Genomic DNA, 12,790 nt, shown 5'->3' on the forward strand with positions numbered 1-12,790 from the left:
TTAAACCCAGCCGGCAACAAGAACCATGCAGCTGCTCGCTCGCTCCCCACCTTTTCTCCCCCTGGTCCCGGAGGGATGGGGAGGAGAATTGAAAGAATGTAACTCCCACGGGCTGAGATAAGAACAGTCCAGTAACTAAGGTATAACACAAATCACTGCTGCTGCCACCAATGATAATAATAATAAGGGAAATAACAAGGGAAGAGAATACAACTGCTCACCACCCGCCAACCAATACCCAGCCTGACCCAGGCAGTGATTTAACCCTTCTGGGTAACTGCCCCCAGTTTATATAGCGGGCATGATGTGCTGTGATATGGAATGCCTCTTTGGTCAGTTTGCGTCAGGTGTCCTGTCTCTGCTTCCTCCTGGCTTCCCCTCCTCCCTGGCAGAGCATGAGACTCACAAAGTCCTTGGTAAACATTACTGAGCAGTAACTGAAAACATCGGTGTTATCAGCACTGTTCCCAGGTCAAAAGTCAAACCACAGCACTGCACCAGCTACTAAGAAGGAGAAAAATGACTGCTACTGCTGAACCCTGGACACCCCCCTTCAGATACTGGAAGGCTGCTATAAGGTCTCCACACAGCCTTCTTTTCCCCAGGCTGAACAGCCCAACTTTCTCAGCCTGTCCTCATATGGGAGGTGCTCCAGTCTCCTGATCATCCTTGTGGCCCTTCTCTGGACTTGTTCCAACAGCTCCATGTCCTTTTTATGTTGAGGACACCAGAACTGCACACAATACTCCAAGTGAGGTCTCACAAGAGCGGAGTAGAGGGGCAGGATCAGCTCCTTCAACCTGCTGGTCACGTTCCTTTCGATGCAGCCCAGGATACGGTTGGCTTTCTGGGCTGTGAGCACACACTGCTGGATCATGTTCAGTTTCTCATTGACCAGCACCCCCAAGTCCTTCTCTGCAGGACTGCTCTGAATCTCTTCTCGAAATTCAGTTATTGTTCAATTCTTCTTCTTCTTCTTATTATTATTATATAATAATATAATTTTAGAAATATATTATATATATAAAATCAATTATATATTCAGTTATTCTTTTCTAATTTATTTTTTCTATATTAAATGAAATGTCTAATTATATTGCCTGTAAATAGATTTCCTGAATTTGGTCAATGAAAACTTATTTCAACAAAATCTTGGTTGCCAAGTTCTTAGAATGAAAAATACCATTCTGATAATCAGCCTTATTGTCAGTTTTAATAAAAATATTAAATGCAATACAATATATTATTGTTCAGTTTCTAAGAAAGAAGGATTGTAATTCTTCAGAGTGAGGGAAATTTCATTGCACATTTTGTTTCATTGTAGAACCTATGATGTGTTAAAGAAAGTTATCATTGCTGTTTGAAAAGGAAAGCAATTAGATTAGTATGTAATTTTCATTATGGAAACCTAGAAATATTTAGGTTATGTGGAGACTCTGGAAGTCAGTGCTCCAAACTTCCACTCATGTCCTTCTTGAAGTAAGGGAGCAGGAGCAACAGATCAGGCTGTGTAGAGTATTTCCTGTTCATCTTTGAGCAACTCCAGGGATGAAGATTATGAAGCCTCTTTGGGTAAGACTCTTTAAGGCTTTGGCTACTGTAATTGTAGTCAATTACAGACAGTTCTTAGTGCCTTCCTTTTCAAATAGCAATGGTGGCTATTTCAATGATAGGTGATGGTGGATGTGTACTGCTGTCATTTCACAAACTTTTGGATTCCTCAGGTAAGTGATTCTGGTTCGTGCTTTGCTGGAATTGTGACATAGTTTGATTATATTATACATTATTGTGCTTTACTCCATTTATCTTTGGTTTTGTCTTCTTATATTTACTGGGTCTGTTATACTGTAGCTAAGGGGAAATGAATGGCCAATATGAATTGTGCTATGTATGAATTCAGCCAGTGTGAACACTTTATTTTTAAAAAGGAAATCTTACAATCTATATATATTGTAAATATCCTTTGTGCTAATTAAAGTGATTGTGGAAGAAAATAATATTCCTGTTGCTACTGTGTCTTAACATAGTAAGTAGCTGTGTGAGAGGAGAAGCTTGTGCAGATTGTATGCTAACAGTAATGGATTAGCAGTGTACGAAGTGATGCCCACCCTTTGGAGAGTGTTAATGCATTATGTTAGCAATTCAAGTAACCTTCAGTAGCCCAGCCTTGTGTATCACAACTGCTCTCTAAGTAACTGTCCTTGTGTGCATACTGTAGAACATTGCAGTAGACTTCAAACAGCCAAGCTACTCTGTTAATTTAATCATAATCTCAGTCTGCTTAAACTTCAGAAAATAATTTTGACTGAATCATGCTTAATGGAATTTTTGAGTTTGTTAATAGAATGTTGTTATAGATGAGATGGAATCTAAAGATAACATGTTATTCAATCTCATTTATCTGCTCATCATCATTCACATTGCTCTAGGAATTATACAAAAATATCGAGAGGGACCCTCAATAGATTGCTTAATAATATAAGGAATTTGTTATAACTGTATTTTCTGTTTCCTGTAATGTCAGGAGAGCTTTTCTGCTCTAAGTCAAGAACCATTTCTCATGTCTGTAAAAGGTCACACTCATGTGGCATGCTGTCTTCCACTTTTGCTTCATTTAGGCTGGAAAGCAAAGAGACTTAGTGTAGAAATGCCAGATTTGATTTGGGATTTGTGTTTCCAAAATTTAGCAGTATTTAGCATTTGGCTGGTTTCATGCTTGGGAGAGTCTCAGCTTCTTTGGTTTACTGTAAGACATCTGGTAATTACATTAGCTTTTGAGGTAGCCATCTGGAGAAGGCTGAGCATTTGTAGACAAAAGTAGTCTTGGGTTTCCATAAGCATTGATAAAACTGTATAGCATCCTCTCTAAATTAGCAAGAAAGCAGTTCTAAAAAAATAGCCTATTTTATAATGTTAAATTTAGTTTGTGTTTATGTTGGCTTCTTGTTAGCCTTACAATAAACTATAAAGGCTGTATTGATGACTCAGCATAAATGTTCTGAATCTTCTCTGAGGGTAAGTTTGGGAAGTTTTTTTTTCTACATCTTTCATAGAACAACTGACAGGGTTTGCATCTGTGTTCTTCACAGCGTGATCCGTGTTTGTTTTCTTGTAGTTAAATAAATTCTGTGTTATTAGTGTTCCAGATTCTTTCACCAGTAATTCCTAATCTTATTATAGAATTGGCCCTTGAATCTTAATAACAAGAAATGGAAAAATAAAAAAAAAAACCTTCAAACCCCCCAAAACAGCCAAAACCCCTGTTGCTATTTAGATTTTTCCCTTCTTTTGAGAATGGAAGTAGTGGAAAAATTCCTAAGAAAATAAAAAGATTGCTGCATTTTAACATTTCCTTAAGGAAGTTCATTTAGAATCCAGCTACATTTTTCTAAGGTTCAGTAATTTTTCAGTATTTCTGCTGTGTCCACTGTAAATACTTCTTTGGCCATCTGTTTTGAGGAATATTAATAGGTATTCTTAAATATGATATTTTAATTGGGATAATTTCTGATTTATTTCCATTTGAATATTGTAAAAAACCTGCAGTTTTGTCAAGGGACAGGAAAGTATTTTTTAAGCTACTACATGCAAAATATTCTAAGGAATGAGTTAATAAATACCACATAGTGTTATTTGGGAAAATATTTATTACTTAGGCTTTGATGCAGTTAAAATGTTTTTTTCACCTTTAAAACCATGTTATTTTAGAAATTATATAATTATTTTTTTTTTATTGCTGCCATATGGTAAATGTGTTTGTTTCATCCCCTGCAAATGAAATACAAATTCAATAATACATTTTGTTTTAATGTTCTAAACAAATTAATCATAGCTCCACTAATCATACTTTATTTACATATTTCTGTCTTGTGTTACAAATGTCTTGGCCACTTGTCTGCAGTTCTGTAGATAGTGCCACAAGTAAGGACTTGTGATAAAGTTCTTTCATGTCATGGCCTTAAATTTATACTTTGCACGTTTTTTTGCTATCTATGCACATAAGAAGATGAGTTCCATATTTTAAATTTCTATGTGGTTTATGTGTATATATCCAGGTCAAGTTCTTAACGAAACATAGTCAACTAAAAATTTTAATTTTTATACGTATTTTTGCTTACCCACAGTGAAATAGCTTACTTAATTGCACCATTCTGTGTGTTTCTCATCTTTGGAATGAGATGTATCTAAAAGGTAGAATTAGTACTGGTGGAATTATCCTTTCCAGTGCAAAAGCTGTGTGTTCTTTCTGGGCTGCCAAAGTTTTAAATGTCCAGACTTCACTTGGGATTCCTACAGTTGCTCCTCTGAAGGTTGCATTGATGTTTGGCATTCAGAAGGTTCTTGTCCCAGGTGATAAAGGTCCCTGTTCCCATAGTATTGTGCAGTGCTTCAAACACAAATGTTTCATCGTGCTGCTCAGAGCTTAATTTCTGGAGCACCTTTTGTATGAAGATAGGCTGAGAAAATTGGGGCTGTTCAGTCTGGAGAAGGCTGCGTGGGGACCTCATAGCAGCCTTCCAGTATCTGAAGGGGACCTACAAGGGTGCTAAGGAGGGAGTCTTCATTAGGGACTGTAATGGTACAACAAGGGGTAATGGTTCAAACTTAAGCAAGGGAAGTTTAGGTTAGATACAAGGGTGAAATTCTCTACTGTGAGAGTGGTGAGGCACTGGAATGGGTTGCCCAAGGAAGCTGTGAATGCTGCATCCCTGGCGGTGTTCAAGGCCAGGTTGGGCAGAGCCTTGGGTGACATGGTTTAGTGTGAGGTGTTCCTGCCCATGACAGGGCGGTTGGAACTAGATGATCTTAAGGTCCTTTCCAACCCTAACTGCTCTATGATTCAATGATTTAAGCCCAAAATGTACATAGAGATACCTATTGAGTAGTTTTGATCCTTTCATAGTTTCCAAAGGACATTCAATTTCTGTGCTGATTAAATGTCTTAAACTGCAGGGAAAAAATCGGCTTACTCTTTTGCTTAGGAAAATCTGAATCTCCAAAAGGCAAAATATCAACCAAGACTAATATGTTTTCTCATTAAACAACTGCTGTTGTTTAATAAGAACTCATGAATAAGTGAACTGTTCAATATACTGTGATAGGTATAGATTCACTAATTTGTTTCTTTTTAATCTGATTCTTTTAGAGTTCATACAGTGAACTGATGATAAAACTGTGGTAAGATGTGACATGTGATCAATCTTCATGAAGTACTTAACCATGCTAATGATTTTTTTTAATTATGATTAAAGAATACTTAATTGTATGGGCAAAATTATGTTCATGTTTAATTATATTGTAAAACATGGAACTAAGGTTGTGTTGAAGTGTCTGGAAAAAAGAGCTCTAATTGTAATATTTAAAAAGAATGATATTCTTTAACCATGCAGAACTGTTTTCAAAGGGAAATGGATATAGAACTGATTTCTATTTAGACCTTACTGCTGCTGTTGAAAATTAGTGATTAGTAAGGACCTTCTCTGCTGGACCATTTTTATATGTCAGCTTGCTGCTGAAGTGATTAAAAATCTTGGAAGCATTTCATAATTGTTAAAATTAATTTGTGCCATAAAGATCTCTTTCATTTTAACAAAGCCATCTTATGTATTTCACCAGTATGACTTTTTTATCTGGTTTTGTAATTGTAATTCTATATTATACTTTAATCCACTCTTAAGTGCTGGTCACTGGCCAGTATAATTATTTAATATGTCTTTTAAATCATATTTTTATGTTTTGCCATGGAGATTGTTTGTATGCTGTTACAGAGTTCAGAGATCCTACTAGCAGGAGTTGAGACTGACTATAAAATCATTTGTAAATTCCTGACTTCTCTAAGCACTTTAACTTTTCAATAGGCAAAAGTTACAATTTTCATAGCAAATTAAAAAAAAAAAAAAAGAAGGAAAGAAAAAAGTTTAACAAGCTGGAGAATTTAAAAAGTGTTAGGCATAAACCTTGTTATGAATGCATACAGTTATGATTTAAAAGAAGAGGCTACCAAAGGCCAGTGTATGCTACCTGGAAGTAGAATTGTCTCATCAAACATATTTCTCACTGTTATTTTTTGCACTTTGGATATTGAGTTCCATCTGGAAATAAGGGATATATTTTTAACTTTTAGCTAGAACAGTAGATCTTCCTCAGTTGCTGCTGTTTTTCCTGCTAATACGCTTTCCTCCATTTTGCATTGAATACCACAGAATTGTTACTTGCATATGATTCTCTAAGCCAACTAGGTCTTCCCTCCCTTCTGCCACCCCTCCTCTAAATTATCTTCTTTCGCTTTGGGATCAGTGTCTTGGGCTTTTTACTACTTGGAGTATCAGCCATATCTTTTTGTTTATGAAGAAGGTATTTCTCAGTCATAGGTATTGGCTGTATGTTTAGTAAGCTAAATTCAAATCGGCCGTTATCTCTAAATTGTAGGTCATGAAGAAAATATAAATTGGTAATATTTCTGGTTTTCTGCTAGTCTTCTTTTCATTTTGTAGAAGACTTTCCATTTATTTTTTATAAATGCTTTTATTCTTACAATGGATGATTTTAGCCAGTTATAAAAAGCAAACTAATTCTGGAACAAGATATAATCAGCATGTCAATCTTTTACTCAGATCCCTACTATTACTTGAAGCTGAATTGTGTATCGTAATGAGATCTTGTCTTCAAGCGCGCATTTATGATCTTTTGAATGTCTTTTTCAGTCATCAGGAACTTCTTTTGTTATTAATGTATATTAACAGAAATTAATATACTAAGCTGTAGTCTTGACAGAATTACTTTGTTCAGACTTTCATTAATTCAGGTTGGGAGGCTGTAAGCAGTAATCTGCATCTAGTAAAATCTGGTGTTGAGATTTTTCTCCAAACTCATAGCTTTGTCTTCCATAAACATACTGGCTTTCAACAGTGTAGAAATGTTTCTGGAAGAGAGAGAATGACAACCAAAATTTGCTTTAGGTAGGTAGGTTACTCAGAAAGAAAGTAGTCATTTACTGATGACAAAGTTCCATCTTGTTTGAACAGCAAGGTTTAGTATGTGGGAGTTATAATTTTATGCAAATAACAATGTCTAAAGGTGAAGTAGGAAAGATTTCAGTATTTTGTTGCTGTATTGACTGAATGAGTAGTACAGCACGGTGGTGGTGGATGTGTTGGTGGTTGTGGAGTCCCCGTCTGAATGAATGAAGTTGCATGAACTGCTCCATGGTAATCACCTGTCTCTGAGTCTAGACTGGAGCAAAATGTGCTGCAAAGTGAAGGAAAACAAGCATGGATGACTGTATCCAATATGGGGCTGGTGCAGTCAAAGAGATTCTTGTTTCCTAAAGTTATCTGGAGGCTTGTAGGTAGTACTTAGGAAAACCAGTTTTATCAAATTTGCGTGGTAGCTTAGTGGTGAAACTTAAGCAGTCACTGCTTTTCAGGAGGTTTTCGTCTCATGAACACAAGCTTGCAGGGGCAGCCCTTGTGGATACCACCATTTCTAGTAAGCAGTGTGCCTTTAGATTATGTCGTTTATTTGTGTTACAATACTGTTGTTTTTTTTTTAATAGCTGCCCATGTTTTAGAAAGTTCAGCTAAGTACGAATAAGTGCCTACTATAGTATTGCAATAAATAGAATAAAATCTAGTTGGTTGCTTGCTTTTTAGTCAAGAAAACAGTACTGAAATATTGTAGGTGGAAACTTAGTACTTGGAAACTGTCAGTCAAGTATCAAGTCACAGGTTCAACAAGGCTCATTGCTGGGTCCTGCACTTGGGTCACAACAACTCCATGCAAAGCTACAGGCTTGAGGAAGAGTACCTGGAAAGCTGCTCAGTGGAAAAGGACCTGAGGGTGTTGGTGAACACCTGGCTGAGTATGGACACACGGCCCATACTCAGCCAAGAAGGCCAACAGCATTCTGGCTTGTATCAGCGGTAATGCGGCCAGCAGGACAAGGGGAGCGATTCTTCCCCTGTACTCGGCACTGTTGAGGCCATGCCATGAATATTGTGTTCAGTTCTGGGCCCTTCTCTACAAGAGAGACATTGGAGTACAACAAAGAACAAAGAAGCTGGCTGAGGGGAAACCTTGCTGCTCTCCACAACTACCTGAAAGGAGGTTGTAGCAAGGTAGGTGTCAGTCTCCCATATAACAAGTGATGGGACAAGAGGAAACTGCCTCAGTTGCACCAGGAGAGGTTTAGACTGGGTATTAGGAGAAACTTCTTTACCAAAAGGGCTGTCAGGTGTTGAAACAAGCTTCCCAGGGAAGTGGTTGAGTCACCATCCCTGGAGGTATTTCAGATTTGAAATCAGTAAAACAGTTGAGAAGCTGACTGTAAATATTTTCTATAAACATTTTATGTATGCTAGTCTTTCTGCCATGAGAAGCATCTGTTTAAGGTTGCTGATTGTGGTCATTAATACTAATATATCTAATAAGTGTACTTACTGAAATTATCAGTAGTTATAAATGCCTTTAATGTACAAAAGACAGGTTTTTGGTGGTATATTACTTTGGAATGCATAAATATAATGAATTTTATTTTTTAATCAGAAGACTTGCTTCACCAAAACTTTTATATATAGATTTATTGAAAGTAGTGAGAAACTTATAATGTCTTTCTTTTGAATTTTGATAAAACAGCTATTTTTTTAACTGTAATACTATTTTACTATCACAGACTGCAGTAGAAGATTTTTTTATAAAATACTTGAAGTCTGAAAGCTGACAGTAATTATATATCTCGCTTGTTCGTTGCACACATGTACTTATTTTCATTGAAATGGAAAAATTAAATTTAGATTATGACTGTCCAAATTACCTTTATCAGCAAAATAGCCTGTACTCACCATTACTTACAAAGTAGGAAGAATTAGCTTTTTTACTCGATGCATCTTCTATGTCAGTCTTGCATCGTTTATAATGCACAGAACTTAGTAGCCTATTTTTCAACTTGTTTAGACTAGAAAGCAACTTTCAAGAAATTCATTGTGCCTATTAACAACAGTAGTTGAAATATCACACCTGGCACAATTTATAGTTTTTCATTGCTTACTTTCAGTGACCGCAAGCAATGAAATGAAATTTGGTTTTTCTGCATGAAGAACAAAAATGTTTGTGAGTTAGTAACTTCAGTTAGAAATAAAACTGACTTTTTTGCATCCTGATGTGGTGGATTATCTAATTATAGTAGTCTGCAATATAGGTATCTAAATGTGACACAAAAGAAATCAAACATAGTATCTCAGATCAGTATATTTAACTTGCAGCTGAATTCACCCAGAGCAAAGGCAGTCTGTATTTTTTCTGAATATCTAATCTAATAATGGTGCTCTGGATGAAGAGCTGGCTGAAAGGGAAAGCTCAAAGGGTTGTAGTGAATGGAGCTACATCCAGCTGGTGACTGGTCACTAGTGTTGTCCTTCAAGGCCTAGCCTGTCCTGTTCAATATTATTATCAGTGATCTGGATGCACAACTTGAATGCCCCATTAACAAGTTTGCTGGTGATATGAAAATGGTAAGTGCAGTTGACTCTTGTGGGACAGGAGGCCTTTCAGAGGGATCTAGATAGATTGGAACATTAGGCAGTCATCAGTGGTTTATTTAACATTTGAAAATTTAACAAGAACAAATGCCAGATTCTGTACCTGGGACGGAGTAACACTGGGCACAAGTGTGAAATGGAAGAGGAGTGGCTGGAGAGCAGCCCTGCAGAAAGAGATCTGGGGGTGTTGGTCAACAGCAGGCTCAGTACGAGTCAGCAGTGTGCCCTGGCAGCCACAAGGGCATCAAACATACAGGGGTGCATTAAACGCAGCATAACCAGCTGGTCAAAAGAGATGATTATGCCGCTGTGTTTAGCGGTTCAGCCTCCCCTTGAGTACTGTGTACAGGTCTGGTTCCCATCATTTAAGAAGGATGTGAAGGCCTCTGAAAGTATTTAGAGGGCAGTGAAGCTGGCGAAAGGCCTGGAAAGCATGTCCTGTGAGGAGTGGCTGAGGAAACTGGGCCTGTCTAGTTCGGAGAAAAGGAGGCTGAGAGGGTGACCTCATTGCTCTCTGCAGCTAATTGAGGAGGGGAAATGGAGAGGAAAATGCTGAGCTGTTCTCTGCGGCATCCAGTGATAAATCACATGAGAATGGTTCAAAGCTGGCCAGGGAGGTTCAAACTGGACATTAGGAAGCATTTATTTACTGAGAGAGTGGTCAAACTGCAGAAGAGGCTTCCTAGAGAGCTTGTCAATGCCCCATGCATGTCAGTGTTTCAGAGGCATTTGAACAATGCCCTTAACATTAGCTTTAGCTTTTGGTCAGGCCTGGAGTGGTCATGCAGTTGTGCTATGTGATCACGGTAGGTCCCTTCCAATTGCAACTGTTCTGTTGTATTCTAACTGCTTAGAAGTAGAAACATGCAAGGTCTCTGTGTGGAAAATGAAAATACAGAGGTTTCTGAAGCTCATACTGTCTTCAAAATGTGGTCTTTAACATATAAACTGCCCTGTTTAATTTTTAAGCCTATTTGTTTAAGGTTGCAAACCTTAGAGCATGATTACCACATCTGTCTTCTTTCCAGTAACTTTTCAAGCTGAGGGCTTGCTTCATCAGCATTACACAGAGGGAGAAAAGTCTCCACTGTGCAGAATTCTATGACTCTTCTAAAGCTTATTTGCTGATTATTAAGAAAAAAGGAAAAGGTACCCAGATTAGCAATGCTGCTGAGGAAGGGCTCAGAACTAGCCTTCATATTATCTGTTGTCTCTGTCCCAGCTGGGGCAGCTGATGAGTTTTGCAGAAAGCCCGGGAAAGAAGTGTATGAAGGTGATGGGAGGATGTTAGGTTTGTAGAGGAAGGAAGAAGATTAGTCACAGGTTGTTAAGACTGGAAGGCTGAGGCTATTATGGATAGTGGAAAATTCATCACAAAGTCCTCATGTAATTTTAGAAATACTGACAATGCGTACACACAATATACAGTGGTAATGCTGTAGTACTGCTCTTGTACACATAATGACAGAGGAGAGGGATTATCCAGGGCTTGATGAGATCACTTCAAATAGCACAAAATCATTACCTCTCCTCCCTCATTCTCTGCCTTTTCATATCCCATAGTAGCAGTTCAGTCTACTGTATAGCAGAAGTATCAAATCAGCTGGTATTATACATAGAAATGAATCATTTAAAGATTCACATATCTTTATATATAGTTACAACTTTAAAGAGTTCCCAAGAGAGGTAACAGATAGTTTTAAGATATGCACATAGTTTTATATGGTTGGCTATATTGATATTACAGAAGGCTATGACTTTAGGAACATAAATACCAGGTCTCCTGAAGAGGGCTTTAGCCACAAATTGCTAGAGGCTGAGAAGTGCCATGAAGAAATGCCAATGCTTTATACTTTCCCATGAGTATTTGTTTGCAGACACGACGCAGATGGAATGTTGTGATAGGCGGGCTTTCAGTATAAAGTGTTGTGACTGGTCTTACTTTTTAAAAAGCTCACTCTTCATTGTTTTTAAAATCTAAAAAATTTCTACTTCTTGCTTCCATATTGAACCAAGTGTATCATATTGGCTGACACTTTCATATGGCCACAAAATACATCTTGAGTAAAAAGTGATTTGAGTAACTTCAGTCTATATTATAATTTAGTACAATTTAACTTCTACTGCCTGAATCTTTAGGTCATGTTTCCTATAACAGTGCAACCATACTCTTGGGATTAATTTTTTTGTTCACTTAGTATTTTAGTGCCTTTTTAGATCTTTCTGAGAAATGTGAATTTTTCAAGATCAGCATTTATGCATTGATTTAGCTGATAATACACCTCTGTCGATGTGGATAAAAAATAGCTTGGGTAGCTGTCCTGGGTTCAGCAGTAGCAGTCGTGTTTCTCTTTCTTGGTAGCTGGTGCAGTGCAATGTTTTGACTTTCAGCCTGGGAACAGAGCTGATAGCGATGTTTTGGTTTGGCCAAGGACTTTGTGAGCCTCATGCTCTGCCAGGGAGGAGGGGAAGCCAGGAGGAAGCAGAGACAGGACACCTGACCCAAGCTAGCCAAAGAGGTATTTCATACCACAGCACATCATGCCCAGGATGTAACTGGGAGTTAGCCGGAAGGGCTGGGAGACTGCAGGGTTGGAGGAGGCATCGGTCAGAGCATGGTGAGGCGGGGGGGGCAAGTTATCGGTCGGCTGGTGGTGAGATGTCGTATTCTCTTCCCTTGTTATTTCCTTTATCATTGTTATCATTGGTGGTAGCAGTAGTGATCTGTGTTATACCTTAGTTACTAAACTGTTCTTATCTCAACCCGTGGGAGTTGCATTTTTTTCGATTCTCCTCTCCATCCCTCTGGGAGTAGGGGGAGTGAGTGAACGAGTTATCTGACTGGGTTTAAACCACAACAGTAGCAAAATCTCCCAAGATTGTATCTGTATAAAGAAAGACATTAGGAATATCTTTCTTAGGCTTTAACAAGACTTCTTGTCATAAATATATATAAAATAAGACACTAGCTTGTCTGTAGTATTTGTCATTTACACCATGCTAACATCATACTCAAGCCTGTTAGCTAAAACATGTTAGCAGAATGTCTGTGATCCGTTATAGAGGAAATTCTGCTAAATACATAAGAGAAATGAGGGGATTAGTTCTGTTAGCTCTAGTAGTAACCCATGCAAGTGATTATCACAGCCTTCAAATAGTAAACATGCTTCAATAAATACAGTGTGTAGGAGTATTGCTTTAGAAACCATTGATTTGTACTGTTTTTTTATTTCTATTTATTTGTTAGACTAAGA

At 37.8% G+C, this 12,790-nt stretch overlaps 1 protein-coding gene and 1 long non-coding RNA gene across 3 annotated transcripts in view; one reads left to right on the forward strand and one right to left on the reverse strand.

Moving 5' to 3' along the window:
• The window catches only part of LOC133276571 (uncharacterized), a 787,535-nt gene that overhangs the window by 774,204 nt on the left and 541 nt on the right, over nucleotides 1-12,790 (reverse strand). The gene's annotated exons all lie outside the window — the stretch shown is intronic.
• TBC1D22A (TBC1 domain family member 22A) overlaps nucleotides 1-12,790 on the forward strand; it is a 169,894-nt gene that overhangs the window by 82,371 nt on the left and 74,733 nt on the right. The gene's annotated exons all lie outside the window — the stretch shown is intronic.

This window comes from Pezoporus flaviventris, unplaced genomic scaffold (assembly GCF_033815535.1).
Source record: "Pezoporus flaviventris isolate CSIRO_AGI_PZ_B2104156 unplaced genomic scaffold, CSIRO_AGI_Pfla_v1 ptg000045l, whole genome shotgun sequence".
NCBI lineage: Eukaryota > Metazoa > Chordata > Aves > Psittaciformes > Psittacidae > Pezoporus > Pezoporus flaviventris.